Source organism: Thunnus albacares, chromosome 24, assembly GCF_914725855.1.
Source record: "Thunnus albacares chromosome 24, fThuAlb1.1, whole genome shotgun sequence".
Lineage (NCBI taxonomy): Eukaryota > Metazoa > Chordata > Actinopteri > Scombriformes > Scombridae > Thunnus > Thunnus albacares.
The window spans coordinates 12,044,071-12,070,947 of NC_058129.1; the positions used below are offsets into that span (position 1 = coordinate 12,044,071).

The 26,877-nt window shown below is 48.2% G+C and overlaps 40 non-coding genes across 40 annotated transcripts; all 40 read left to right on the forward strand.

Moving 5' to 3' along the window:
- The first annotated feature begins 481 nt into the window (after window positions 1-481).
- Window positions 482-552, forward strand: trnag-gcc. The gene has a single exon. It is a non-coding gene; the product is annotated as a tRNA-Gly (tRNA).
- Window positions 553-1,192: 640 nt separating this feature from the next.
- On the forward strand, window positions 1,193-1,265 carry trnam-cau. The gene has a single exon. It is a non-coding gene; the product is annotated as a tRNA-Met (tRNA).
- Window positions 1,266-1,802: 537 nt separating this feature from the next.
- On the forward strand, window positions 1,803-1,873 carry trnag-gcc. The gene has a single exon. It is a non-coding gene; the product is annotated as a tRNA-Gly (tRNA).
- A 640-nt stretch (window positions 1,874-2,513) lies between these two features.
- On the forward strand, window positions 2,514-2,586 carry trnam-cau. Its single transcript has one exon. It is a non-coding gene; the product is annotated as a tRNA-Met (tRNA).
- A 537-nt stretch (window positions 2,587-3,123) lies between these two features.
- On the forward strand, window positions 3,124-3,194 carry trnag-gcc. The gene has a single exon. It is a non-coding gene; the product is annotated as a tRNA-Gly (tRNA).
- A 640-nt stretch (window positions 3,195-3,834) lies between these two features.
- trnam-cau lies at window positions 3,835-3,907 on the forward strand. Its single transcript has one exon. It is a non-coding gene; the product is annotated as a tRNA-Met (tRNA).
- Window positions 3,908-4,444: 537 nt separating this feature from the next.
- trnag-gcc lies at window positions 4,445-4,515 on the forward strand. Its single transcript has one exon. It is a non-coding gene; the product is annotated as a tRNA-Gly (tRNA).
- Window positions 4,516-5,155: 640 nt separating this feature from the next.
- Window positions 5,156-5,228, forward strand: trnam-cau. Its single transcript has one exon. It is a non-coding gene; the product is annotated as a tRNA-Met (tRNA).
- A 537-nt stretch (window positions 5,229-5,765) lies between these two features.
- Window positions 5,766-5,836, forward strand: trnag-gcc. Its single transcript has one exon. It is a non-coding gene; the product is annotated as a tRNA-Gly (tRNA).
- Window positions 5,837-6,476: 640 nt separating this feature from the next.
- On the forward strand, window positions 6,477-6,549 carry trnam-cau. The gene has a single exon. It is a non-coding gene; the product is annotated as a tRNA-Met (tRNA).
- Window positions 6,550-7,086: 537 nt separating this feature from the next.
- On the forward strand, window positions 7,087-7,157 carry trnag-gcc. Its single transcript has one exon. It is a non-coding gene; the product is annotated as a tRNA-Gly (tRNA).
- A 640-nt stretch (window positions 7,158-7,797) lies between these two features.
- trnam-cau lies at window positions 7,798-7,870 on the forward strand. Its single transcript has one exon. It is a non-coding gene; the product is annotated as a tRNA-Met (tRNA).
- A 537-nt stretch (window positions 7,871-8,407) lies between these two features.
- Window positions 8,408-8,478, forward strand: trnag-gcc. Its single transcript has one exon. It is a non-coding gene; the product is annotated as a tRNA-Gly (tRNA).
- A 640-nt stretch (window positions 8,479-9,118) lies between these two features.
- trnam-cau lies at window positions 9,119-9,191 on the forward strand. Its single transcript has one exon. It is a non-coding gene; the product is annotated as a tRNA-Met (tRNA).
- Window positions 9,192-9,728: 537 nt separating this feature from the next.
- trnag-gcc lies at window positions 9,729-9,799 on the forward strand. The gene has a single exon. It is a non-coding gene; the product is annotated as a tRNA-Gly (tRNA).
- A 640-nt stretch (window positions 9,800-10,439) lies between these two features.
- On the forward strand, window positions 10,440-10,512 carry trnam-cau. The gene has a single exon. It is a non-coding gene; the product is annotated as a tRNA-Met (tRNA).
- Window positions 10,513-11,049: 537 nt separating this feature from the next.
- Window positions 11,050-11,120, forward strand: trnag-gcc. The gene has a single exon. It is a non-coding gene; the product is annotated as a tRNA-Gly (tRNA).
- A 640-nt stretch (window positions 11,121-11,760) lies between these two features.
- Window positions 11,761-11,833, forward strand: trnam-cau. Its single transcript has one exon. It is a non-coding gene; the product is annotated as a tRNA-Met (tRNA).
- A 537-nt stretch (window positions 11,834-12,370) lies between these two features.
- trnag-gcc lies at window positions 12,371-12,441 on the forward strand. Its single transcript has one exon. It is a non-coding gene; the product is annotated as a tRNA-Gly (tRNA).
- Window positions 12,442-13,081: 640 nt separating this feature from the next.
- trnam-cau lies at window positions 13,082-13,154 on the forward strand. Its single transcript has one exon. It is a non-coding gene; the product is annotated as a tRNA-Met (tRNA).
- Window positions 13,155-13,691: 537 nt separating this feature from the next.
- trnag-gcc lies at window positions 13,692-13,762 on the forward strand. The gene has a single exon. It is a non-coding gene; the product is annotated as a tRNA-Gly (tRNA).
- A 640-nt stretch (window positions 13,763-14,402) lies between these two features.
- Window positions 14,403-14,475, forward strand: trnam-cau. Its single transcript has one exon. It is a non-coding gene; the product is annotated as a tRNA-Met (tRNA).
- Window positions 14,476-15,012: 537 nt separating this feature from the next.
- Window positions 15,013-15,083, forward strand: trnag-gcc. The gene has a single exon. It is a non-coding gene; the product is annotated as a tRNA-Gly (tRNA).
- Window positions 15,084-15,723: 640 nt separating this feature from the next.
- On the forward strand, window positions 15,724-15,796 carry trnam-cau. Its single transcript has one exon. It is a non-coding gene; the product is annotated as a tRNA-Met (tRNA).
- Window positions 15,797-16,333: 537 nt separating this feature from the next.
- On the forward strand, window positions 16,334-16,404 carry trnag-gcc. The gene has a single exon. It is a non-coding gene; the product is annotated as a tRNA-Gly (tRNA).
- Window positions 16,405-17,044: 640 nt separating this feature from the next.
- On the forward strand, window positions 17,045-17,117 carry trnam-cau. Its single transcript has one exon. It is a non-coding gene; the product is annotated as a tRNA-Met (tRNA).
- Window positions 17,118-17,654: 537 nt separating this feature from the next.
- On the forward strand, window positions 17,655-17,725 carry trnag-gcc. Its single transcript has one exon. It is a non-coding gene; the product is annotated as a tRNA-Gly (tRNA).
- Window positions 17,726-18,365: 640 nt separating this feature from the next.
- Window positions 18,366-18,438, forward strand: trnam-cau. Its single transcript has one exon. It is a non-coding gene; the product is annotated as a tRNA-Met (tRNA).
- A 537-nt stretch (window positions 18,439-18,975) lies between these two features.
- On the forward strand, window positions 18,976-19,046 carry trnag-gcc. The gene has a single exon. It is a non-coding gene; the product is annotated as a tRNA-Gly (tRNA).
- A 640-nt stretch (window positions 19,047-19,686) lies between these two features.
- trnam-cau lies at window positions 19,687-19,759 on the forward strand. The gene has a single exon. It is a non-coding gene; the product is annotated as a tRNA-Met (tRNA).
- Window positions 19,760-20,296: 537 nt separating this feature from the next.
- trnag-gcc lies at window positions 20,297-20,367 on the forward strand. The gene has a single exon. It is a non-coding gene; the product is annotated as a tRNA-Gly (tRNA).
- A 640-nt stretch (window positions 20,368-21,007) lies between these two features.
- trnam-cau lies at window positions 21,008-21,080 on the forward strand. Its single transcript has one exon. It is a non-coding gene; the product is annotated as a tRNA-Met (tRNA).
- A 537-nt stretch (window positions 21,081-21,617) lies between these two features.
- trnag-gcc lies at window positions 21,618-21,688 on the forward strand. Its single transcript has one exon. It is a non-coding gene; the product is annotated as a tRNA-Gly (tRNA).
- A 640-nt stretch (window positions 21,689-22,328) lies between these two features.
- On the forward strand, window positions 22,329-22,401 carry trnam-cau. The gene has a single exon. It is a non-coding gene; the product is annotated as a tRNA-Met (tRNA).
- Window positions 22,402-22,938: 537 nt separating this feature from the next.
- trnag-gcc lies at window positions 22,939-23,009 on the forward strand. The gene has a single exon. It is a non-coding gene; the product is annotated as a tRNA-Gly (tRNA).
- A 640-nt stretch (window positions 23,010-23,649) lies between these two features.
- trnam-cau lies at window positions 23,650-23,722 on the forward strand. Its single transcript has one exon. It is a non-coding gene; the product is annotated as a tRNA-Met (tRNA).
- A 537-nt stretch (window positions 23,723-24,259) lies between these two features.
- trnag-gcc lies at window positions 24,260-24,330 on the forward strand. The gene has a single exon. It is a non-coding gene; the product is annotated as a tRNA-Gly (tRNA).
- A 640-nt stretch (window positions 24,331-24,970) lies between these two features.
- On the forward strand, window positions 24,971-25,043 carry trnam-cau. The gene has a single exon. It is a non-coding gene; the product is annotated as a tRNA-Met (tRNA).
- Window positions 25,044-25,580: 537 nt separating this feature from the next.
- On the forward strand, window positions 25,581-25,651 carry trnag-gcc. The gene has a single exon. It is a non-coding gene; the product is annotated as a tRNA-Gly (tRNA).
- A 640-nt stretch (window positions 25,652-26,291) lies between these two features.
- On the forward strand, window positions 26,292-26,364 carry trnam-cau. The gene has a single exon. It is a non-coding gene; the product is annotated as a tRNA-Met (tRNA).
- The last annotated feature ends 513 nt before the right edge of the window (window positions 26,365-26,877 follow it).

The following is a 26,877-nucleotide window of genomic DNA, read 5'->3' on the forward strand; positions in this document are numbered from 1 at the left end:
TGTTTAGGGTGTACCAGCAGAGATCTTGTGGTGTTGAATGGTTTGTGGTAAGTACTCACTGAGTTTGACCTTTGTGAGAGACTCTCACTGCGAGGCCTCTGGAGGTCCTTGTTAAGTTGACAGTATCCATTTGTCAGTTTAGGCGAGCTGACTCTGTTTTGAGGAAATTCTCTTTGGTTTTTTGTCATGAGACAAAACAATCCGTAAAGGCTTAAATACACGAGACACTCACCAGCCAGTAAAGCTCTCTTGCAAGAGACAGAAGATAGAAGATTTTACAGAGAGCACCAAAACGAGTGCATGAAACTCAACTTCTACCTCAGACACACACCAAAGTACTCTAGCAGTTAGTACCCAGAGAGAAACATCAGAGTTTTGAGACATTTCCAAGTCATACGGCACTAGAAGGAAACCGTGGCGGGAAGGAACAGAGGGAAAAGTGTTCCAACGTCCGAGTGGAAAAAGCGAGCAAAGCACGAGAGCATTGGTGGTTCAGTGGTAGAATTCTCGCCTGCCACGCGGGAGGCCCGGGTTCGATTCCCGGCCAATGCAGCGAGGTTTTAGAGGCTAGGGGCACTCTGTAGGCAGGGCAGTGGGAAAGGTACCGGCGGAGAAATGGTCAAACAAGAGTCGTTGAGTCTCCCGTCAGGTATCACAATGTTGCACGCGGTTGTGAACATGAAAAGTGTCAGAAAAGTCGCGGGAGTGAGAAGTCCCCGGTTCTGATGTTGGAAAGCTGTTGGGGAAGTCCTTCTCGTGACGTATACTGGTACTCCAAATGTCCAAGCAGAGCTGAGTATGTAAATGATATACTTTACACTGCACCTGCAAACTTCAGGCTTGCCAGAGGTAAGTTGGAGCCTTGTTTTGGTCTTTATGTATTGAGGGCCTTAGTATCATACCTTCCGGGAGAGATTTCAGAAGACGGTGGTATATAAGAGACAATCCCAATTGCATGACCTTGAAAGCCCAGAAATTTTGGTTTGCTGCTGGCGTTGGTTAGTCCAATATTGGCAAGGTCGACCAGCCGTTACTACCATGAGAGAGCTGACAGAAGATGCTTGGGTTTGAAGCTAAGGGCACGATGTCGAATAAGCAATTGTAAAGCAAACAAAGGGAAGTGGTGGAACAACCCAGCGGCCGAAGCATTTGTGCACGAGTAACCACCCATTTGGAGTGGTGTGTCCTGTGGGCCTCGTTGGCGCAGTAGGCAGCGCGTCAGTCTCATAATCTGAAGGTCGTGAGTTCGAGCCTCACACGGGGCAAGTGTTTTGTTCTATCTATGGCTTTGCCTGGAATCATGTCCAGTCGGATATGAAGGTGTTTAGGGTGTACCAGCAGAGATCTTGTGGTGTTGAATGGTTTGTGGTAAGTGCTCACTGAGTTTGACCTTTGTGAGAGACTCTCACTGCGAGGCCTCTGGAGGTCCTTGTTAAGTTGACAGTATCCATTTGTCAGTTTAGGCGAGCTGACTCTGTTTTGAGGAAATTCTCTTTGGTTTTTTGTCATGAGACAAAACAATCCGTAAAGGCTTAAATACACGAGACACTCACCAGCCAGTAAAGCTCTCTTGCAAGAGACAGAAGATAGAAGATTTTACAGAGAGCACCAAAACGAGTGCATGAAACTTAACTTCTACCTCAGACACACACCAAAGTACTCTAGCAGTTAGTACCCAGAGAGCAACATCAGAGTTTTGAGACATTTCCAAGTCATACGGCACTAGAAGGAAACCGTGGCGGGAAGGAACAGAGGGAAAAGTGTTCCAACGTCCGAGTGGAAAAAGCGAGCAAAGCACGAGAGCATTGGTGGTTCAGTGGTAGAATTCTCGCCTGCCACGCGGGAGGCCCGGGTTCGATTCCCGGCCAATGCAGCGAGGTTTTAGAGGCTAGGGGCACTCTGTAGGCAGGGCAGTGGGAAAGGTACCGGCGGAGAAATGGTCAAACAAGAGTCGTTGAGTCTCCCGTCAGGTATCACAATGTTGCACGCGGTTGTGAACATGAAAAGTGTCAGAAAAGTCGCGGGAGTGAGAAGTCCCCGGTTCTGATGTTGGAAAGCTGTTGGGGAAGTCCTTCTCGTGACGTATACTGGTACTCCAAATGTCCAAGCAGAGCTGAGTATGTAAATGATATACTTTACACTGCACCTGCAAACTTCAGGCTTGCCAGAGGTAAGTTGGAGCCTTGTTTTGGTCTTTATGTATTGAGGGCCTTAGTATCATACCTTCCGGGAGAGATTTCAGAAGACGGTGGTATATAAGAGACAATCCCAATTGCATGACCTTGAAAGCCCAGAAATTTTGGTTTGCTGCTGGCGTTGGTTAGTCCAATATTGGCAAGGTCGACCAGCCGTTACTACCATGAGAGAGCTGACAGAAGATGCTTGGGTTTGAAGCTAAGGGCACGATGTCGAATAAGCAATTGTAAAGCAAACAAAGGGAAGTGGTGGAACAACCCAGCGGCCGAAGCATTTGTGCACGAGTAACCACCCATTTGGAGTGGTGTGTCCTGTGGGCCTCGTTGGCGCAGTAGGCAGCGCGTCAGTCTCATAATCTGAAGGTCGTGAGTTCGAGCCTCACACGGGGCAAGTGTTTTGTTCTATCTATGGCTTTGCCTGGAATCATGTCCAGTCGGATATGAAGGTGTTTAGGGTGTACCAGCAGAGATCTTGTGGTGTTGAATGGTTTGTGGTAAGTGCTCACTGAGTTTGACCTTTGTGAGAGACTCTCACTGCGAGGCCTCTGGAGGTCCTTGTTAAGTTGACAGTATCCATTTGTCAGTTTAGGCGAGCTGACTCTGTTTTGAGGAAATTCTCTTTGGTTTTTTGTCATGAGACAAAACAATCCGTAAAGGCTTAAATACACGAGACACTCACCAGCCAGTAAAGCTCTCTTGCAAGAGACAGAAGATAGAAGATTTTACAGAGAGCACCAAAACGAGTGCATGAAACTCAACTTCTACCTCAGACACACACCAAAGTACTCTAGCAGTTAGTACCCAGAGAGCAACATCAGAGTTTTGAGACATTTCCAAGTCATACGGCACTAGAAGGAAACCGTGGCGGGAAGGAACAGAGGGAAAAGTGTTCCAACGTCCGAGTGGAAAAAGCGAGCAAAGCACGAGAGCATTGGTGGTTCAGTGGTAGAATTCTCGCCTGCCACGCGGGAGGCCCGGGTTCGATTCCCGGCCAATGCAGCGAGGTTTTAGAGGCTAGGGGCACTCTGTAGGCAGGGCAGTGGGAAAGGTACCGGCGGAGAAATGGTCAAACAAGAGTCGTTGAGTCTCCCGTCAGGTATCACAATGTTGCACGCGGTTGTGAACATGAAAAGTGTCAGAAAAGTCGCGGGAGTGAGAAGTCCCCGGTTCTGATGTTGGAAAGCTGTTGGGGAAGTCCTTCTCGTGACGTATACTGGTACTCCAAATGTCCAAGCAGAGCTGAGTATGTAAATGATATACTTTACACTGCACCTGCAAACTTCAGGCTTGCCAGAGGTAAGTTGGAGCCTTGTTTTGGTCTTTATGTATTGAGGGCCTTAGTATCATACCTTCCGGGAGAGATTTCAGAAGACGGTGGTATATAAGAGACAATCCCAATTGCATGACCTTGAAAGCCCAGAAATTTTGGTTTGCTGCTGGCGTTGGTTAGTCCAATATTGGCAAGGTCGACCAGCCGTTACTACCATGAGAGAGCTGACAGAAGATGCTTGGGTTTGAAGCTAAGGGCACGATGTCGAATAAGCAATTGTAAAGCAAACAAAGGGAAGTGGTGGAACAACCCAGCGGCCGAAGCATTTGTGCACGAGTAACCACCCATTTGGAGTGGTGTGTCCTGTGGGCCTCGTTGGCGCAGTAGGCAGCGCGTCAGTCTCATAATCTGAAGGTCGTGAGTTCGAGCCTCACACGGGGCAAGTGTTTTGTTCTATCTATGGCTTTGCCTGGAATCATGTCCGGTCGGATATGAAGGTGTTTAGGGTGTACCAGCAGAGATCTTGTGGTGTTGAATGGTTTGTGGTAAGTGCTCACTGAGTTTGACCTTTGTGAGAGACTCTCACTGCGAGGCCTCTGGAGGTCCTTGTTAAGTTGACAGTATCCATTTGTCAGTTTAGGCGAGCTGACTCTGTTTTGAGGAAATTCTCTTTGGTTTTTTGTCATGAGACAAAACAATCCGTAAAGGCTTAAATACACGAGACACTCACCAGCCAGTAAAGCTCTCTTGCAAGAGACAGAAGATAGAAGATTTTACAGAGAGCACCAAAACGAGTGCATGAAACTCAACTTCTACCTCAGACACACACCAAAGTACTCTAGCAGTTAGTACCCAGAGAGAAACATCAGAGTTTTGAGACATTTCCAAGTCATACGGCACTAGAAGGAAACCGTGGCGGGAAGGAACAGAGGGAAAAGTGTTCCAACGTCCGAGTGGAAAAAGCGAGCAAAGCACGAGAGCATTGGTGGTTCAGTGGTAGAATTCTCGCCTGCCACGCGGGAGGCCCGGGTTCGATTCCCGGCCAATGCAGTGAGGTTTTAGAGGCTAGGGGCACTCTGTAGGCAGGGCAGTGGGAAAGGTACCGGCGGAGAAATGGTCAAACAAGAGTCGTTGAGTCTCCCGTCAGGTATCACAATGTTGCACGCGGTTGTGAACATGAAAAGTGTCAGAAAAGTCGCGGGAGTGAGAAGTCCCCGGTTCTGATGTTGGAAAGCTGTTGGGGAAGTCCTTCTCGTGACGTATACTGGTACTCCAAATGTCCAAGCAGAGCTGAGTATGTAAATGATATACTTTACACTGCACCTGCAAACTTCAGGCTTGCCAGAGGTAAGTTGGAGCCTTGTTTTGGTCTTTATGTATTGAGGGCCTTAGTATCATACCTTCCGGGAGAGATTTCAGAAGACGGTGGTATATAAGAGACAATCCCAATTGCATGACCTTGAAAGCCCAGAAATTTTGGTTTGCTGCTGGCGTTGGTTAGTCCAATATTGGCAAGGTCGACCAGCCGTTACTACCATGAGAGAGCTGACAGAAGATGCTTGGGTTTGAAGCTAAGGGCACGATGTCGAATAAGCAATTGTAAAGCAAACAAAGGGAAGTGGTGGAACAACCCAGCGGCCGAAGCATTTGTGCACGAGTAACCACCCATTTGGAGTGGTGTGTCCTGTGGGCCTCGTTGGCGCAGTAGGCAGCGCGTCAGTCTCATAATCTGAAGGTCGTGAGTTCGAGCCTCACACGGGGCAAGTGTTTTGTTCTATCTATGGCTTTGCCTGGAATCATGTCCAGTCGGATATGAAGGTGTTTAGGGTGTACCAGCAGAGATCTTGTGGTGTTGAATGGTTTGTGGTAAGTGCTCACTGAGTTTGACCTTTGTGAGAGACTCTCACTGCGAGGCCTCTGGAGGTCCTTGTTAAGTTGACAGTATCCATTTGTCAGTTTAGGCGAGCTGACTCTGTTTTGAGGAAATTCTCTTTGGTTTTTTGTCATGAGACAAAACAATCCGTAAAGGCTTAAATACACGAGACACTCACCAGCCAGTAAAGCTCTCTTGCAAGAGACAGAAGATAGAAGATTTTACAGAGAGCACCAAAACGAGTGCATGAAACTCAACTTCTACCTCAGACACACACCAAAGTACTCTAGCAGTTAGTACCCAGAGAGAAACATCAGAGTTTTGAGACATTTCCAAGTCATACGGCACTAGAAGGAAACCGTGGCGGGAAGGACCAGAGGGAAAAGTGTTCCAACGTCCGAGTGGAAAAAGCGAGCAAAGCACGAGAGCATTGGTGGTTCAGTGGTAGAATTCTCGCCTGCCACGCGGGAGGCCCGGGTTCGATTCCCGGCCAATGCAGCGAGGTTTTAGAGGCTAGGGGCACTCTGTAGGCAGGGCAGTGGGAAAGGTACCGGCGGAGAAATGGTCAAACAAGAGTCGTTGAGTCTCCCGTCAGGTATCACAATGTTGCACGCGGTTGTGAACATGAAAAGTGTCAGAAAAGTCGCGGGAGTGAGAAGTCCCCGGTTCTGATGTTGGAAAGCTGTTGGGGAAGTCCTTCTCGTGACGTATACTGGTACTCCAAATGTCCAAGCAGAGCTGAGTATGTAAATGATATACTTTACACTGCACCTGCAAACTTCAGGCTTGCCAGAGGTAAGTTGGAGCCTTGTTTTGGTCTTTATGTATTGAGGGCCTTAGTATCATACCTTCCGGGAGAGATTTCAGAAGACGGTGGTATATAAGAGACAATCCCAATTGCATGACCTTGAAAGCCCAGAAATTTTGGTTTGCTGCTGGCGTTGGTTAGTCCAATATTGGCAAGGTCGACCAGCCGTTACTACCATGAGAGAGCTGACAGAAGATGCTTGGGTTTGAAGCTAAGGGCACGATGTCGAATAAGCAATTGTAAAGCAAACAAAGGGAAGTGGTGGAACAACCCAGCGGCCGAAGCATTTGTGCACGAGTAACCACCCATTTGGAGTAGTGTGTCCTGTGGGCCTTGTTGGCGCAGTAGGCAGCGCGTCAGTCTCATAATCTGAAGGTCGTGAGTTCGAGCCTCACACGGGGCAAGTGTTTTGTTCTATCTATGGCTTTGCCTGGAATCATGTCCAGTCGGATATGAAGGTGTTTAGGGTGTACCAGCAGAGATCTTGTGGTGTTTAATGGTTTGTGGTAAGTACTCACTGAGTTTGACCTTTGTGAGAGACTCTCACTGCGAGGCCTCTGGAGGTCCTTGTTAAGTTGACAGTATCCATTTGTCAGTTTAGGCGAGCTGACTCTGTTTTGAGGAAATTCTCTTTGGTTTTTTGTCATGAGACAAAACAATCCGTAAAGGCTTAAATACACGAGACACTCACCAGCCAGTAAAGCTCTCTTGCAAGAGACAGAAGATAGAAGATTTTACAGAGAGCACCAAAACGAGTGCATGAAACTCAACTTCTACCTCAGACACACACCAAAGTACTCTAGCAGTTAGTACCCAGAGAGAAACATCAGAGTTTTGAGACATTTCCAAGTCATACGGCACTAGAAGGAAACCGTGGCGGGAAGGAACAGAGGGAAAAGTGTTCCAACGTCCGAGTGGAAAAAGCGAGCAAAGCACGAGAGCATTGGTGGTTCAGTGGTAGAATTCTCGCCTGCCACGCGGGAGGCCCGGGTTCGATTCCCGGCCAATGCAGCGAGGTTTTAGAGGCTAGGGGCACTCTGTAGGCAGGGCAGTGGGAAAGGTACCGGCGGAGAAATGGTCAAACAAGAGTCGTTGAGTCTCCCGTCAGGTATCACAATGTTGCACGCGGTTGTGAACATGAAAAGTGTCAGAAAAGTCGCGGGAGTGAGAAGTCCCCGGTTCTGATGTTGGAAAGCTGTTGGGGAAGTCCTTCTCGTGACGTATACTGGTACTCCAAATGTCCAAGCAGAGCTGAGTATGTAAATGATATACTTTACACTGCACCTGCAAACTTCAGGCTTGCCAGAGGTAAGTTGGAGCCTTGTTTTGGTCTTTATGTATTGAGGGCCTTAGTATCATACCTTCCGGGAGAGATTTCAGAAGACGGTGGTATATAAGAGACAATCCCAATTGCATGACCTTGAAAGCCCAGAAATTTTGGTTTGCTGCTGGCGTTGGTTAGTCCAATATTGGCAAGGTCGACCAGCCGTTACTACCATGAGAGAGCTGACAGAAGATGCTTGGGTTTGAAGCTAAGGGCACGATGTCGAATAAGCAATTGTAAAGCAAACAAAGGGAAGTGGTGGAACAACCCAGCGGCCGAAGCATTTGTGCACGAGTAACCACCCATTTGGAGTGGTGTGTCCTGTGGGCCTCGTTGGCGCAGTAGGCAGCGCGTCAGTCTCATAATCTGAAGGTCGTGAGTTCGAGCCTCACACGGGGCAAGTGTTTTGTTCTATCTATGGCTTTGCCTGGAATCATGTCCGGTCGGATATGAAGGTGTTTAGGGTGTACCAGCAGAGATCTTGTGGTGTTGAATGGTTTGTGGTAAGTGCTCACTGAGTTTGACCTTTGTGAGAGACTCTCACTGCGAGGCCTCTGGAGGTCCTTGTTAAGTTGACAGTATCCATTTGTCAGTTTAGGCGAGCTGACTCTGTTTTGAGGAAATTCTCTTTGGTTTTTTGTCATGAGACAAAACAATCCGTAAAGGCTTAAATACACGAGACACTCACCAGCCAGTAAAGCTCTCTTGCAAGAGACAGAAGATAGAAGATTTTACAGAGAGCACCAAAACGAGTGCATGAAACTCAACTTCTACCTCAGACACACACCAAAGTACTCTAGCAGTTAGTACCCAGAGAGAAACATCAGAGTTTTGAGACATTTCCAAGTCATACGGCACTAGAAGGAAACCGTGGCGGGAAGGAACAGAGGGAAAAGTGTTCCAACGTCCGAGTGGAAAAAGCGAGCAAAGCACGAGAGCATTGGTGGTTCAGTGGTAGAATTCTCGCCTGCCACGCGGGAGGCCCGGGTTCGATTCCCGGCCAATGCAGCGAGGTTTTAGAGGCTAGGGGCACTCTGTAGGCAGGGCAGTGGGAAAGGTACCGGCGGAGAAATGGTCAAACAAGAGTCGTTGAGTCTCCCGTCAGGTATCACAATGTTGCACGCGGTTGTGAACATGAAAAGTGTCAGAAAAGTCGCGGGAGTGAGAAGTCCCCGGTTCTGATGTTGGAAAGCTGTTGGGGAAGTCCTTCTCGTGACGTATACTGGTACTCCAAATGTCCAAGCAGAGCTGAGTATGTAAATGATATACTTTACACTGCACCTGCAAACTTCAGGCTTGCCAGAGGTAAGTTGGAGCCTTGTTTTGGTCTTTATGTATTGAGGGCCTTAGTATCATACCTTCCGGGAGAGATTTCAGAAGACGGTGGTATATAAGAGACAATCCCAATTGCATGACCTTGAAAGCCCAGAAATTTTGGTTTGCTGCTGGCGTTGGTTAGTCCAATATTGGCAAGGTCGACCAGCCGTTACTACCATGAGAGAGCTGACAGAAGATGCTTGGGTTTGAAGCTAAGGGCACGATGTCGAATAAGCAATTGTAAAGCAAACAAAGGGAAGTGGTGGAACAACCCAGCGGCCGAAGCATTTGTGCACGAGTAACCACCCATTTGGAGTGGTGTGTGCTGTGGGCCTCGTTGGCGCAGTAGGCAGCGCGTCAGTCTCATAATCTGAAGGTCGTGAGTTCGAGCCTCACACGGGGCAAGTGTTTTGTTCTATCTATGGCTTTGCCTGGAATCATGTCCGGTCGGATATGAAGGTGTTTAGGGTGTACCAGCAGAGATCTTGTGGTGTTGAATGGTTTGTGGTAAGTGCTCACTGAGTTTGACCTTTGTGAGAGACTCTCACTGCGAGGCCTCTGGAGGTCCTTGTTAAGTTGACAGTATCCATTTGTCAGTTTAGGCGAGCTGACTCTGTTTTGAGGAAATTCTCTTTGGTTTTTTGTCATGAGACAAAACAATCCGTAAAGGCTTAAATACACGAGACACTCACCAGCCAGTAAAGCTCTCTTGCAAGAGACAGAAGATAGAAGATTTTACAGAGAGCACCAAAACGAGTGCATGAAACTCAACTTCTACCTCAGACACACACCAAAGTACTCTAGCAGTTAGTACCCAGAGAGAAACATCAGAGTTTTGAGACATTTCCAAGTCATACGGCACTAGAAGGAAACCGTGGCGGGAAGGAACAGAGGGAAAAGTGTTCCAACGTCCGAGTGGAAAAAGCGAGCAAAGCACGAGAGCATTGGTGGTTCAGTGGTAGAATTCTCGCCTGCCACGCGGGAGGCCCGGGTTCGATTCCCGGCCAATGCAGCGAGGTTTTAGAGGCTAGGGGCACTCTGTAGGCAGGGCAGTGGGAAAGGTACCGGCGGAGAAATGGTCAAACAAGAGTCGTTGAGTCTCCCGTCAGGTATCACAATGTTGCACGCGGTTGTGAACATGAAAAGTGTCAGAAAAGTCGCGGGAGTGAGAAGTCCCCGGTTCTGATGTTGGAAAGCTGTTGGGGAAGTCCTTCTCGTGACGTATACTGGTACTCCAAATGTCCAAGCAGAGCTGAGTATGTAAATGATATACTTTACACTGCACCTGCAAACTTCAGGCTTGCCAGAGGTAAGTTGGAGCCTTGTTTTGGTCTTTATGTATTGAGGGCCTTAGTATCATACCTTCCGGGAGAGATTTCAGAAGACGGTGGTATATAAGAGACAATCCCAATTGCATGACCTTGAAAGCCCAGAAATTTTGGTTTGCTGCTGGCGTTGGTTAGTCCAATATTGGCAAGGTCGACCAGCCGTTACTACCATGAGAGAGCTGACAGAAGATGCTTGGGTTTGAAGCTAAGGGCACGATGTCGAATAAGCAATTGTAAAGCAAACAAAGGGAAGTGGTGGAACAACCCAGCGGCCGAAGCATTTGTGCACGAGTAACCACCCATTTGGAGTGGTGTGTCCTGTGGGCCTCGTTGGCGCAGTAGGCAGCGCGTCAGTCTCATAATCTGAAGGTCGTGAGTTCGAGCCTCACACGGGGCAAGTGTTTTGTTCTATCTATGGCTTTGCCTGGAATCATGTCCGGTCGGATATGAAGGTGTTTAGGGTGTACCAGCAGAGATCTTGTGGTGTTGAATGGTTTGTGGTAAGTGCTCACTGAGTTTGACCTTTGTGAGAGACTCTCACTGCGAGGCCTCTGGAGGTCCTTGTTAAGTTGACAGTATCCATTTGTCAGTTTAGGCGAGCTGACTCTGTTTTGAGGAAATTCTCTTTGGTTTTTTGTCATGAGACAAAACAATCCGTAAAGGCTTAAATACACGAGACACTCACCAGCCAGTAAAGCTCTCTTGCAAGAGACAGAAGATAGAAGATTTTACAGAGAGCACCAAAACGAGTGCATGAAACTCAACTTCTACCTCAGACACACACCAAAGTACTCTAGCAGTTAGTACCCAGAGAGCAACATCAGAGTTTTGAGACATTTCCAAGTCATACGGCACTAGAAGGAAACCGTGGCGGGAAGGAACAGAGGGAAAAGTGTTCCAACGTCCGAGTGGAAAAAGCGAGCAAAGCACGAGAGCATTGGTGGTTCAGTGGTAGAATTCTCGCCTGCCACGCGGGAGGCCCGGGTTCGATTCCCGGCCAATGCAGCGAGGTTTTAGAGGCTAGGGGCACTCTGTAGGCAGGGCAGTGGGAAAGGTACCGGCGGAGAAATGGTCAAACAAGAGTCGTTGAGTCTCCCGTCAGGTATCACAATGTTGCACGCGGTTGTGAACATGAAAAGTGTCAGAAAAGTCGCGGGAGTGAGAAGTCCCCGGTTCTGATGTTGGAAAGCTGTTGGGGAAGTCCTTCTCGTGACGTATACTGGTACTCCAAATGTCCAAGCAGAGCTGAGTATGTAAATGATATACTTTACACTGCACCTGCAAACTTCAGGCTTGCCAGAGGTAAGTTGGAGCCTTGTTTTGGTCTTTATGTATTGAGGGCCTTAGTATCATACCTTCCGGGAGAGATTTCAGAAGACGGTGGTATATAAGAGACAATCCCAATTGCATGACCTTGAAAGCCCAGAAATTTTGGTTTGCTGCTGGCGTTGGTTAGTCCAATATTGGCAAGGTCGACCAGCCGTTACTACCATGAGAGAGCTGACAGAAGATGCTTGGGTTTGAAGCTAAGGGCACGATGTCGAATAAGCAATTGTAAAGCAAACAAAGGGAAGTGGTGGAACAACCCAGCGGCCGAAGCATTTGTGCACGAGTAACCACCCATTTGGAGTAGTGTGTCCTGTGGGCCTCGTTGGCGCAGTAGGCAGCGCGTCAGTCTCATAATCTGAAGGTCGTGAGTTCGAGCCTCACACGGGGCAAGTGTTTTGTTCTATCTATGGCTTTGCCTGGAATCATGTCCGGTCGGATATGAAGGTGTTTAGGGTGTACCAGCAGAGATCTTGTGGTGTTGAATGGTTTGTGGTAAGTGCTCACTGAGTTTGACCTTTGTGAGAGACTCTCACTGCGAGGCCTCTGGAGGTCCTTGTTAAGTTGACAGTATCCATTTGTCAGTTTAGGCGAGCTGACTCTGTTTTGAGGAAATTCTCTTTGGTTTTTTGTCATGAGACAAAACAATCCGTAAAGGCTTAAATACACGAGACACTCACCAGCCAGTAAAGCTCTCTTGCAAGAGACAGAAGATAGAAGATTTTACAGAGAGCACCAAAACGAGTGCATGAAACTCAACTTCTACCTCAGACACACACCAAAGTACTCTAGCAGTTAGTACCCAGAGAGAAACATCAGAGTTTTGAGACATTTCCAAGTCATACGGCACTAGAAGGAAACCGTGGCGGGAAGGAACAGAGGGAAAAGTGTTCCAACGTCCGAGTGGAAAAAGCGAGCAAAGCACGAGAGCATTGGTGGTTCAGTGGTAGAATTCTCGCCTGCCACGCGGGAGGCCCGGGTTCGATTCCCGGCCAATGCAGCGAGGTTTTAGAGGCTAGGGGCACTCTGTAGGCAGGGCAGTGGGAAAGGTACCGGCGGAGAAATGGTCAAACAAGAGTCGTTGAGTCTCCCGTCAGGTATCACAATGTTGCACGCGGTTGTGAACATGAAAAGTGTCAGAAAAGTCGCGGGAGTGAGAAGTCCCCGGTTCTGATGTTGGAAAGCTGTTGGGGAAGTCCTTCTCGTGACGTATACTGGTACTCCAAATGTCCAAGCAGAGCTGAGTATGTAAATGATATACTTTACACTGCACCTGCAAACTTCAGGCTTGCCAGAGGTAAGTTGGAGCCTTGTTTTGGTCTTTATGTATTGAGGGCCTTAGTATCATACCTTCCGGGAGAGATTTCAGAAGACGGTGGTATATAAGAGACAATCCCAATTGCATGACCTTGAAAGCCCAGAAATTTTGGTTTGCTGCTGGCGTTGGTTAGTCCAATATTGGCAAGGTCGACCAGCCGTTACTACCATGAGAGAGCTGACAGAAGATGCTTGGGTTTGAAGCTAAGGGCACGATGTCGAATAAGCAATTGTAAAGCAAACAAAGGGAAGTGGTGGAACAACCCAGCGGCCGAAGCATTTGTGCACGAGTAACCACCCATTTGGAGTGGTGTGTCCTGTGGGCCTCGTTGGCGCAGTAGGCAGCGCGTCAGTCTCATAATCTGAAGGTCGTGAGTTCGAGCCTCACACGGGGCAAGTGTTTTGTTCTATCTATGGCTTTGCCTGGAATCATGTCCGGTCGGATATGAAGGTGTTTAGGGTGTACCAGCAGAGATCTTGTGGTGTTGAATGGTTTGTGGTAAGTGCTCACTGAGTTTGACCTTTGTGAGAGACTCTCACTGCGAGGCCTCTGGAGGTCCTTGTTAAGTTGACAGTATCCATTTGTCAGTTTAGGCGAGCTGACTCTGTTTTGAGGAAATTCTCTTTGGTTTTTTGTCATGAGACAAAACAATCCGTAAAGGCTTAAATACACGAGACACTCACCAGCCAGTAAAGCTCTCTTGCAAGAGACAGAAGATAGAAGATTTTACAGAGAGCACCAAAACGAGTGCATGAAACTCAACTTCTACCTCAGACACACACCAAAGTACTCTAGCAGTTAGTACCCAGAGAGAAACATCAGAGTTTTGAGACATTTCCAAGTCATACGGCACTAGAAGGAAACCGTGGCGGGAAGGAACAGAGGGAAAAGTGTTCCAACGTCCGAGTGGAAAAAGCGAGCAAAGCACGAGAGCATTGGTGGTTCAGTGGTAGAATTCTCGCCTGCCACGCGGGAGGCCCGGGTTCGATTCCCGGCCAATGCAGCGAGGTTTTAGAGGCTAGGGGCACTCTGTAGGCAGGGCAGTGGGAAAGGTACCGGCGGAGAAATGGTCAAACAAGAGTCGTTGAGTCTCCCGTCAGGTATCACAATGTTGCACGCGGTTGTGAACATGAAAAGTGTCAGAAAAGTCGCGGGAGTGAGAAGTCCCCGGTTCTGATGTTGGAAAGCTGTTGGGGAAGTCCTTCTCGTGACGTATACTGGTACTCCAAATGTCCAAGCAGAGCTGAGTATGTAAATGATATACTTTACACTGCACCTGCAAACTTCAGGCTTGCCAGAGGTAAGTTGGAGCCTTGTTTTGGTCTTTATGTATTGAGGGCCTTAGTATCATACCTTCCGGGAGAGATTTCAGAAGACGGTGGTATATAAGAGACAATCCCAATTGCATGACCTTGAAAGCCCAGAAATTTTGGTTTGCTGCTGGCGTTGGTTAGTCCAATATTGGCAAGGTCGACCAGCCGTTACTACCATGAGAGAGCTGACAGAAGATGCTTGGGTTTGAAGCTAAGGGCACGATGTCGAATAAGCAATTGTAAAGCAAACAAAGGGAAGTGGTGGAACAACCCAGCGGCCGAAGCATTTGTGCACGAGTAACCACCCATTTGGAGTGGTGTGTCCTGTGGGCCTCGTTGGCGCAGTAGGCAGCGCGTCAGTCTCATAATCTGAAGGTCGTGAGTTCGAGCCTCACACGGGGCAAGTGTTTTGTTCTATCTATGGCTTTGCCTGGAATCATGTCCGGTCGGATATGAAGGTGTTTAGGGTGTACCAGCAGAGATCTTGTGGTGTTGAATGGTTTGTGGTAAGTGCTCACTGAGTTTGACCTTTGTGAGAGACTCTCACTGCGAGGCCTCTGGAGGTCCTTGTTAAGTTGACAGTATCCATTTGTCAGTTTAGGCGAGCTGACTCTGTTTTGAGGAAATTCTCTTTGGTTTTTTGTCATGAGACAAAACAATCCGTAAAGGCTTAAATACACGAGACACTCACCAGCCAGTAAAGCTCTCTTGCAAGAGACAGAAGATAGAAGATTTTACAGAGAGCACCAAAACGAGTGCATGAAACTCAACTTCTACCTCAGACACACACCAAAGTACTCTAGCAGTTAGTACCCAGAGAGCAACATCAGAGTTTTGAGACATTTCCAAGTCATACGGCACTAGAAGGAAACCGTGGCGGGAAGGAACAGAGGGAAAAGTGTTCCAACGTCCGAGTGGAAAAAGCGAGCAAAGCACGAGAGCATTGGTGGTTCAGTGGTAGAATTCTCGCCTGCCACGCGGGAGGCCCGGGTTCGATTCCCGGCCAATGCAGCGAGGTTTTAGAGGCTAGGGGCACTCTGTAGGCAGGGCAGTGGGAAAGGTACCGGCGGAGAAATGGTCAAACAAGAGTCGTTGAGTCTCCCGTCAGGTATCACAATGTTGCACGCGGTTGTGAACATGAAAAGTGTCAGAAAAGTCGCGGGAGTGAGAAGTCCCCGGTTCTGATGTTGGAAAGCTGTTGGGGAAGTCCTTCTCGTGACGTATACTGGTACTCCAAATGTCCAAGCAGAGCTGAGTATGTAAATGATATACTTTACACTGCACCTGCAAACTTCAGGCTTGCCAGAGGTAAGTTGGAGCCTTGTTTTGGTCTTTATGTATTGAGGGCCTTAGTATCATACCTTCCGGGAGAGATTTCAGAAGACGGTGGTATATAAGAGACAATCCCAATTGCATGACCTTGAAAGCCCAGAAATTTTGGTTTGCTGCTGGCGTTGGTTAGTCCAATATTGGCAAGGTCGACCAGCCGTTACTACCATGAGAGAGCTGACAGAAGATGCTTGGGTTTGAAGCTAAGGGCACGATGTCGAATAAGCAATTGTAAAGCAAACAAAGGGAAGTGGTGGAACAACCCAGCGGCCGAAGCATTTGTGCACGAGTAACCACCCATTTGGAGTAGTGTGTCCTGTGGGCCTCGTTGGCGCAGTAGGCAGCGCGTCAGTCTCATAATCTGAAGGTCGTGAGTTCGAGCCTCACACGGGGCAAGTGTTTTGTTCTATCTATGGCTTTGCCTGGAATCATGTCCGGTCGGATATGAAGGTGTTTAGGGTGTACCAGCAGAGATCTTGTGGTGTTGAATGGTTTGTGGTAAGTGCTCACTGAGTTTGACCTTTGTGAGAGACTCTCACTGCGAGGCCTCTGGAGGTCCTTGTTAAGTTGACAGTATCCATTTGTCAGTTTAGGCGAGCTGACTCTGTTTTGAGGAAATTCTCTTTGGTTTTTTGTCATGAGACAAAACAATCCGTAAAGGCTTAAATACACGAGACACTCACCAGCCAGTAAAGCTCTCTTGCAAGAGACAGAAGATAGAAGATTTTACAGAGAGCACCAAAACGAGTGCATGAAACTCAACTTCTACCTCAGACACACACCAAAGTACTCTAGCAGTTAGTACCCAGAGAGAAACATCAGAGTTTTGAGACATTTCCAAGTCATACGGCACTAGAAGGAAACCGTGGCGGGAAGGAACAGAGGGAAAAGTGTTCCAACGTCCGAGTGGAAAAAGCGAGCAAAGCACGAGAGCATTGGTGGTTCAGTGGTAGAATTCTCGCCTGCCACGCGGGAGGCCCGGGTTCGATTCCCGGCCAATGCAGCGAGGTTTTAGAGGCTAGGGGCACTCTGTAGGCAGGGCAGTGGGAAAGGTACCGGCGGAGAAATGGTCAAACAAGAGTCGTTGAGTCTCCCGTCAGGTATCACAATGTTGCACGCGGTTGTGAACATGAAAAGTGTCAGAAAAGTCGCGGGAGTGAGAAGTCCCCGGTTCTGATGTTGGAAAGCTGTTGGGGAAGTCCTTCTCGTGACGTATACTGGTACTCCAAATGTCCAAGCAGAGCTGAGTATGTAAATGATATACTTTACACTGCACCTGCAAACTTCAGGCTTGCCAGAGGTAAGTTGGAGCCTTGTTTTGGTCTTTATGTATTGAGGGCCTTAGTATCATACCTTCCGGGAGAGATTTCAGAAGACGGTGGTATATAAGAGACAATCCCAATTGCATGACCTTGAAAGCCCAGAAATTTTGGTTTGCTGTTGGCGTTGGTTAGTCCAATATTGGCAAGGTCGACCAGCCGTTACTACCATGAGAGAGCTGACAGAAGATGCTTGGGTTTGAAGCTAAGGGCACGATGTCGAATAAGCAATTGTAAAGCAAACAAAGGGAAGTGGTGGAACAACCCAGCGGCCGAAGCATTTGTGCACGAGTAACCACCCATTTGGAGTGGTGTGTCCTGTGGGCCTCGTTGGTGCAGTAGGCAGCGCGTCAGTCTCATAATCTGAAGGTCGTGAGTTCGAGCCTCACACGGGGCAAGTGTTTTGTTCTATCTATGGCTTTGCCTGGAATCATGTCCGGTCGGATATGAAGGTGTTTAGGGTGTACCAGCAGAGATCTTGTGGTGTTGAATGGTTTGTGGTAAGTGCTCACTGAGTTTGACCTTTGTGAGAGACTCTCACTGCGAGGCCTCTGGAGGTCCTTGTTAAGTTGACAGTATCCATTTGTCAGTTTAGGCGAGCTGACTCTGTTTTGAGGAAATTCTCTTTGGTTTTTTGTCATGAGACAAAACAATCCGTAAAGGCTTAAATACACGAGACACTCACCAGCCAGTAAAGCTCTCTTGCAAGAGACAGAAGATAGAAGATTTTACAGAGAGCACCAAAACGAGTGCATGAAACTCAACTTCTACCTCAGACACACACCAAAGTACTCTAGCAGTTAGTACCCAGAGAGAAACATCAGAGTTTTGAGACATTTCCAAGTCATACGGCACTAGAAGGAAACCGTGGCGGGAAGGAACAGAGGGAAAAGTGTTCCAACGTCCGAGTGGAAAAAGCGAGCAAAGCACGAGAGCATTGGTGGTTCAGTGGTAGAATTCTCGCCTGCCACGCGGGAGGCCCGGGTTCGATTCCCGGCCAATGCAGCGAGGTTTTAGAGGCTAGGGGCACTCTGTAGGCAGGGCAGTGGGAAAGGTACCGGCGGAGAAATGGTCAAACAAGAGTCGTTGAGTCTCCCGTCAGGTATCACAATGTTGCACGCGGTTGTGAACATGAAAAGTGTCAGAAAAGTCGCGGGAGTGAGAAGTCCCCGGTTCTGATGTTGGAAAGCTGTTGGGGAAGTCCTTCTCGTGACGTATACTGGTACTCCAAATGTCCAAGCAGAGCTGAGTATGTAAATGATATACTTTACACTGCACCTGCAAACTTCAGGCTTGCCAGAGGTAAGTTGGAGCCTTGTTTTGGTCTTTATGTATTGAGGGCCTTAGTATCATACCTTCCGGGAGAGATTTCAGAAGACGGTGGTATATAAGAGACAATCCCAATTGCATGACCTTGAAAGCCCAGAAATTTTGGTTTGCTGCTGGCGTTGGTTAGTCCAATATTGGCAAGGTCGACCAGCCGTTACTACCATGAGAGAGCTGACAGAAGATGCTTGGGTTTGAAGCTAAGGGCACGATGTCGAATAAGCAATTGTAAAGCAAACAAAGGGAAGTGGTGGAACAACCCAGCGGCCGAAGCATTTGTGCACGAGTAACCACCCATTTGGAGTGGTGTGTCCTGTGGGCCTCGTTGGCGCAGTAGGCAGCGCGTCAGTCTCATAATCTGAAGGTCGTGAGTTCGAGCCTCACACGGGGCAAGTGTTTTGTTCTATCTATGGCTTTGCCTGGAATCATGTCCGGTCGGATATGAAGGTGTTTAGGGTGTACCAGCAGAGATCTTGTGGTGTTGAATGGTTTGTGGTAAGTGCTCACTGAGTTTGACCTTTGTGAGAGACTCTCACTGCGAGGCCTCTGGAGGTCCTTGTTAAGTTGACAGTATCCATTTGTCAGTTTAGGCGAGCTGACTCTGTTTTGAGGAAATTCTCTTTGGTTTTTTGTCATGAGACAAAACAATCCGTAAAGGCTTAAATACACGAGACACTCACCAGCCAGTAAAGCTCTCTTGCAAGAGACAGAAGATAGAAGATTTTACAGAGAGCACCAAAACGAGTGCATGAAACTCAACTTCTACCTCAGACACACACCAAAGTACTCTAGCAGTTAGTACCCAGAGAGAAACATCAGAGTTTTGAGACATTTCCAAGTCATACGGCACTAGAAGGAAACCGTGGCGGGAAGGAACAGAGGGAAAAGTGTTCCAACGTCCGAGTGGAAAAAGCGAGCAAAGCACGAGAGCATTGGTGGTTCAGTGGTAGAATTCTCGCCTGCCACGCGGGAGGCCCGGGTTCGATTCCCGGCCAATGCAGCGAGGTTTTAGAGGCTAGGGGCACTCTGTAGGCAGGGCAGTGGGAAAGGTACCGGCGGAGAAATGGTCAAACAAGAGTCGTTGAGTCTCCCGTCAGGTATCACAATGTTGCACGCGGTTGTGAACATGAAAAGTGTCAGAAAAGTCGCGGGAGTGAGAAGTCCCCGGTTCTGATGTTGGAAAGCTGTTGGGGAAGTCCTTCTCGTGACGTATACTGGTACTCCAAATGTCCAAGCAGAGCTGAGTATGTAAATGATATACTTTACACTGCACCTGCAAACTTCAGGCTTGCCAGAGGTAAGTTGGAGCCTTGTTTTGGTCTTTATGTATTGAGGGCCTTAGTATCATACCTTCCGGGAGAGATTTCAGAAGACGGTGGTATATAAGAGACAATCCCAATTGCATGACCTTGAAAGCCCAGAAATTTTGGTTTGCTGCTGGCGTTGGTTAGTCCAATATTGGCAAGGTCGACCAGCCGTTACTACCATGAGAGAGCTGACAGAAGATGCTTGGGTTTGAAGCTAAGGGCACGATGTCGAATAAGCAATTGTAAAGCAAACAAAGGGAAGTGGTGGAACAACCCAGCGGCCGAAGCATTTGTGCACGAGTAACCACCCATTTGGAGTGGTGTGTCCTGTGGGCCTCGTTGGCGCAGTAGGCAGCGCGTCAGTCTCATAATCTGAAGGTCGTGAGTTCGAGCCTCACACGGGGCAAGTGTTTTGTTCTATCTATGGCTTTGCCTGGAATCATGTCCGGTCGGATATGAAGGTGTTTAGGGTGTACCAGCAGAGATCTTGTGGTGTTGAATGGTTTGTGGTAAGTGCTCACTGAGTTTGACCTTTGTGAGAGACTCTCACTGCGAGGCCTCTGGAGGTCCTTGTTAAGTTGACAGTATCCATTTGTCAGTTTAGGCGAGCTGACTCTGTTTTGAGGAAATTCTCTTTGGTTTTTTGTCATGAGACAAAACAATCCGTAAAGGCTTAAATACACGAGACACTCACCAGCCAGTAAAGCTCTCTTGCAAGAGACAGAAGATAGAAGATTTTACAGAGAGCACCAAAACGAGTGCATGAAACTCAACTTCTACCTCAGACACACACCAAAGTACTCTAGCAGTTAGTACCCAGAGAGAAACATCAGAGTTTTGAGACATTTCCAAGTCATACGGCACTAGAAGGAAACCGTGGCGGGAAGGAACAGAGGGAAAAGTGTTCCAACGTCCGAGTGGAAAAAGCGAGCAAAGCACGAGAGCATTGGTGGTTCAGTGGTAGAATTCTCGCCTGCCACGCGGGAGGCCCGGGTTCGATTCCCGGCCAATGCAGCGAGGTTTTAGAGGCTAGGGGCACTCTGTAGGCAGGGCAGTGGGAAAGGTACCGGCGGAGAAATGGTCAAACAAGAGTCGTTGAGTCTCCCGTCAGGTATCACAATGTTGCACGCGGTTGTGAACATGAAAAGTGTCAGAAAAGTCGCGGGAGTGAGAAGTCCCCGGTTCTGATGTTGGAAAGCTGTTGGGGAAGTCCTTCTCGTGACGTATACTGGTACTCCAAATGTCCAAGCAGAGCTGAGTATGTAAATGATATACTTTACACTGCACCTGCAAACTTCAGGCTTGCCAGAGGTAAGTTGGAGCCTTGTTTTGGTCTTTATGTATTGAGGGCCTTAGTATCATACCTTCCGGGAGAGATTTCAGAAGACGGTGGTATATAAGAGACAATCCCAATTGCATGACCTTGAAAGCCCAGAAATTTTGGTTTGCTGCTGGCGTTGGTTAGTCCAATATTGGCAAGGTCGACCAGCCGTTACTACCATGAGAGAGCTGACAGAAGATGCTTGGGTTTGAAGCTAAGGGCACGATGTCGAATAAGCAATTGTAAAGCAAACAAAGGGAAGTGGTGGAACAACCCAGCGGCCGAAGCATTTGTGCACGAGTAACCACCCATTTGGAGTGGTGTGTCCTGTGGGCCTCGTTGGTGCAGTAGGCAGCGCGTCAGTCTCATAATCTGAAGGTCGTGAGTTCGAGCCTCACACGGGGCAAGTGTTTTGTTCTATCTATGGCTTTGCCTGGAATCATGTCCGGTCGGATATGAAGGTGTTTAGGGTGTACCAGCAGAGATCTTGTGGTGTTGAATGGTTTGTGGTAAGTGCTCACTGAGTTTGACCTTTGTGAGAGACTCTCACTGCGAGGCCTCTGGAGGTCCTTGTTAAGTTGACAGTATCCATTTGTCAGTTTAGGCGAGCTGACTCTGTTTTGAGGAAATTCTCTTTGGTTTTTTGTCATGAGACAAAACAATCCGTAAAGGCTTAAATACACGAGACACTCACCAGCCAGTAAAGCTCTCTTGCAAGAGACAGAAGATAGAAGATTTTACAGAGAGCACCAAAACGAGTGCATGAAACTCAACTTCTACCTCAGACACACACCAAAGTACTCTAGCAGTTAGTACCCAGAGAGAAACATCAGAGTTTTGAGACATTTCCAAGTCATACGGCACTAGAAGGAAACCGTGGCGGGAAGGAACAGAGGGAAAAGTGTTCCAACGTCCGAGTGGAAAAAGCGAGCAAAGCACGAGAGCATTGGTGGTTCAGTGGTAGAATTCTCGCCTGCCACGCGGGAGGCCCGGGTTCGATTCCCGGCCAATGCAGCGAGGTTTTAGATGCTAGGGGCACTCTGTAGGCAGGGCAGTGGGAAAGGTACCGGCGGAGAAATGGTCAAACAAGAGTCGTTGAGTCTCCCGTCAGGTATCACAATGTTGCACGCGGTTGTGAACATGAAAAGTGTCAGAAAAGTCGCGGGAGTGAGAAGTCCCCGGTTCTGATGTTGGAAAGCTGTTGGGGAAGTCCTTCTCGTGACGTATACTGGTACTCCAAATGTCCAAGCAGAGCTGAGTATGTAAATGATATACTTTACACTGCACCTGCAAACTTCAGGCTTGCCAGAGGTAAGTTGGAGCCTTGTTTTGGTCTTTATGTATTGAGGGCCTTAGTATCATACCTTCCGGGAGAGATTTCAGAAGACGGTGGTATATAAGAGACAATCCCAATTGCATGACCTTGAAAGCCCAGAAATTTTGGTTTGCTGCTGGCGTTGGTTAGTCCAATATTGGCAAGGTCGACCAGCCGTTACTACCATGAGAGAGCTGACAGAAGATGCTTGGGTTTGAAGCTAAGGGCACGATGTCGAATAAGCAATTGTAAAGCAAACAAAGGGAAGTGGTGGAACAACCCAGCGGCCGAAGCATTTGTGCAAGAGTAACCACCCATTTGGAGTGGTGTGTCCTGTGGGCCTCGTTGGCGCAGTAGGCAGCGCGTCAGTCTCATAATCTGAAGGTCGTGAGTTCGAGCCTCACACGGGGCAAGTGTTTTGTTCTATCTATGGCTTTGCCTGGAATCATGTCCGGTCGGATATGAAGGTGTTTAGGGTGTACCAGCAGAGATCTTGTGGTGTTGAATGGTTTGTGGTAAGTGCTCACTGAGTTTGACCTTTGTGAGAGACTCTCACTGCGAGGCCTCTGGAGGTCCTTGTTAAGTTGACAGTATCCATTTGTCAGTTTAGGCGAGCTGACTCTGTTTTGAGGAAATTCTCTTTGGTTTTTTGTCATGAGACAAAACAATCCGTAAAGGCTTAAATACACGAGACACTCACCAGCCAGTAAAGCTCTCTTGCAAGAGACAGAAGATAGAAGATTTTACAGAGAGCACCAAAACGAGTGCATGAAACTCAACTTCTACCTCAGACACACACCAAAGTACTCTAGCAGTTAGTACCCAGAGAGAAACATCAGAGTTTTGAGACATTTCCAAGTCATACGGCACTAGAAGGAAACCGTGGCGGGAAGGAACAGAGGGAAAAGTGTTCCAACGTCCGAGTGGAAAAAGCGAGCAAAGCACGAGAGCATTGGTGGTTCAGTGGTAGAATTCTCGCCTGCCACGCGGGAGGCCCGGGTTCGATTCCCGGCCAATGCAGCGAGGTTTTAGATGCTAGGGGCACTCTGTAGGCAGGGCAGTGGGAAAGGTACCGGCGGAGAAATGGTCAAACAAGAGTCGTTGAGTCTCCCGTCAGGTATCACAATGTTGCACGCGGTTGTGAACATGAAAAGTGTCAGAAAAGTCGCGGGAGTGAGAAGTCCCCGGTTCTGATGTTGGAAAGCTGTTGGGGAAGTCCTTCTCGTGACGTATACTGGTACTCCAAATGTCCAAGCAGAGCTGAGTATGTAAATGATATACTTTACACTGCACCTGCAAACTTCAGGCTTGCCAGAGGTAAGTTGGAGCCTTGTTTTGGTCTTTATGTATTGAGGGCCTTAGTATCATACCTTCCGGGAGAGATTTCAGAAGACGGTGGTATATAAGAGACAATCCCAATTGCATGACCTTGAAAGCCCAGAAATTTTGGTTTGCTGCTGGCGTTGGTTAGTCCAATATTGGCAAGGTCGACCAGCCGTTACTACCATGAGAGAGCTGACAGAAGATGCTTGGGTTTGAAGCTAAGGGCACGATGTCGAATAAGCAATTGTAAAGCAAACAAAGGGAAGTGGTGGAACAACCCAGCGGCCGAAGCATTTGTGCAAGAGTAACCACCCATTTGGAGTGGTGTGTCCTGTGGGCCTCGTTGGCGCAGTAGGCAGCGCGTCAGTCTCATAATCTGAAGGTCGTGAGTTCGAGCCTCACACGGGGCAAGTGTTTTGTTCTATCTATGGCTTTGCCTGGAATCATGTCCGGTCGGATATGAAGGTGTTTAGGGTGTACCAGCAGAGATCTTGTGGTGTTGAATGGTTTGTGGTAAGTGCTCACTGAGTTTGACCTTTGTGAGAGACTCTCACTGCGAGGCCTCTGGAGGTCCTTGTTAAGTTGACAGTATCCATTTGTCAGTTTAGGCGAGCTGACTCTGTTTTGAGGAAATTCTCTTTGGTTTTTTGTCATGAGACAAAACAATCCGTAAAGGCTTAAATACACGAGACACTCACCAGCCAGTAAAGCTCTCTTGCAAGAGACAGAAGATAGAAGATTTTACAGAGAGCACCAAAACGAGTGCATGAAACTCAACTTCTACCTCAGACACACACCAAAGTACTCTAGCAGTTAGTACCCAGAGAGAAACATCAGAGTTTTGAGACATTTCCAAGTCATACGGCACTAGAAGGAAACCGTGGCGGGAAGGAACAGAGGGAAAAGTGTTCCAACGTCCGAGTGGAAAAAGCGAGCAAAGCACGAGAGCATTGGTGGTTCAGTGGTAGAATTCTCGCCTGCCACGCGGGAGGCCCGGGTTCGATTCCCGGCCAATGCAGCGAGGTTTTAGATGCTAGGGGCACTCTGTAGGCAGGGCAGTGGGAAAGGTACCGGCGGAGAAATGGTCAAACAAGAGTCGTTGAGTCTCCCGTCAGGTATCACAATGTTGCACGCGGTTGTGAACATGAAAAGTGTCAGAAAAGTCGCGGGAGTGAGAAGTCCCCGGTTCTGATGTTGGAAAGCTGTTGGGGAAGTCCTTCTCGTGACGTATACTGGTACTCCAAATGTCCAAGCAGAGCTGAGTATGTAAATGATATACTTTACACTGCACCTGCAAACTTCAGGCTTGCCAGAGGTAAGTTGGAGCCTTGTTTTGGTCTTTATGTATTGAGGGCCTTAGTATCATACCTTCCGGGAGAGATTTCAGAAGACGGTGGTATATAAGAGACAATCCCAATTGCATGACCTTGAAAGCCCAGAAATTTTGGTTTGCTGCTGGCGTTGGTTAGTCCAATATTGGCAAGGTCGACCAGCCGTTACTACCATGAGAGAGCTGACAGAAGATGCTTGGGTTTGAAGCTAAGGGCACGATGTCGAATAAGCAATTGTAAAGCAAACAAAGGGAAGTGGTGGAACAACCCAGCGGCCGAAGCATTTGTGCAAGAGTAACCACCCATTTGGAGTGGTGTGTCCTGTGGGCCTCGTTGGCGCAGTAGGCAGCGCGTCAGTCTCATAATCTGAAGGTCGTGAGTTCGAGCCTCACACGGGGCAAGTGTTTTGTTCTATCTATGGCTTTGCCTGGAATCATGTCCGGTCGGATATGAAGGTGTTTAGGGTGTACCAGCAGAGATCTTGTGGTGTTGAATGGTTTGTGGTAAGTGCTCACTGAGTTTGACCTTTGTGAGAGACTCTCACTGCGAGGCCTCTGGAGGTCCTTGTTAAGTTGACAGTATCCATTTGTCAGTTTAGGCGAGCTGACTCTGTTTTGAGGAAATTCTCTTTGGTTTTTTGTCATGAGACAAAACAATCCGTAAAGGCTTAAATACACGAGACACTCACCAGCCAGTAAAGCTCTCTTGCAAGAGACAGAAGATAGAAGATTTTACAGAGAGCACCAAAACGAGTGCATGAAACTCAACTTCTACCTCAGACACACACCAAAGTACTCTAGCAGTTAGTACCCAGAGAGAAACATCAGAGTTTTGAGACATTTCCAAGTCATACGGCACTAGAAGGAAACCGTGGCGGGAAGGAACAGAGGGAAAAGTGTTCCAACGTCCGAGTGGAAAAAGCGAGCAAAGCACGAGAGCATTGGTGGTTCAGTGGTAGAATTCTCGCCTGCCACGCGGGAGGCCCGGGTTCGATTCCCGGCCAATGCAGCGAGGTTTTAGAGGCTAGGGGCACTCTGTAGGCAGGGCAGTGGGAAAGGTACCGGCGGAGAAATGGTCAAACAAGAGTCGTTGAGTCTCCCGTCAGGTATCACAATGTTGCACGCGGTTGTGAACATGAAAAGTGTCAGAAAAGTCGCGGGAGTGAGAAGTCCCCGGTTCTGATGTTGGAAAGCTGTTGGGGAAGTCCTTCTCGTGACGTATACTGGTACTCCAAATGTCCAAGCAGAGCTGAGTATGTAAATGATATACTTTACACTGCACCTGCAAACTTCAGGCTTGCCAGAGGTAAGTTGGAGCCTTGTTTTGGTCTTTATGTATTGAGGGCCTTAGTATCATACCTTCCGGGAGAGATTTCAGAAGACGGTGGTATATAAGAGACAATCCCAATTGCATGACCTTGAAAGCCCAGAAATTTTGGTTTGCTGCTGGCGTTGGTTAGTCCAATATTGGCAAGGTCGACCAGCCGTTACTACCATGAGAGAGCTGACAGAAGATGCTTGGGTTTGAAGCTAAGGGCACGATGTCGAATAAGCAATTGTAAAGCAAACAAAGGGAAGTGGTGGAACAACCCAGCGGCCGAAGCATTTGTGCACGAGTAACCACCCATTTGGAGTGGTGTGTCCTGTGGGCCTCGTTGGCGCAGTAGGCAGCGCGTCAGTCTCATAATCTGAAGGTCGTGAGTTCGAGCCTCACACGGGGCAAGTGTTTTGTTCTATCTATGGCTTTGCCTGGAATTATGTCCGGTCGGATATGAAGGTGTTTAGGGTGTACCAGCAGAGATCTTGTGGTGTTGAATGGTTTGTGGTAAGTGCTCACTGAGTTTGACCTTTGTGAGAGACTCTCACTGCGAGGCCTCTGGAGGTCCTTGTTAAGTTGACAGTATCCATTTGTCAGTTTAGGCGAGCTGACTCTGTTTTGAGGAAATTCTCTTTGGTTTTTTGTCATGAGACAAAACAATCCGTAAAGGCTTAAATACACGAGACACTCACCAGCCAGTAAAGCTCTCTTGCAAGAGACAGAAGATAGAAGATTTTACAGAGAGCACCAAAACGAGTGCATGAAACTCAACTTCTACCTCAGACACACACCAAAGTACTCTAGCAGTTAGTACCCAGAGAGAAACATCAGAGTTTTGAGACATTTCCAAGTCATACGGCACTAGAAGGAAACCGTGGCGGGAAGGAACAGAGGGAAAAGTGTTCCAACGTCCGAGT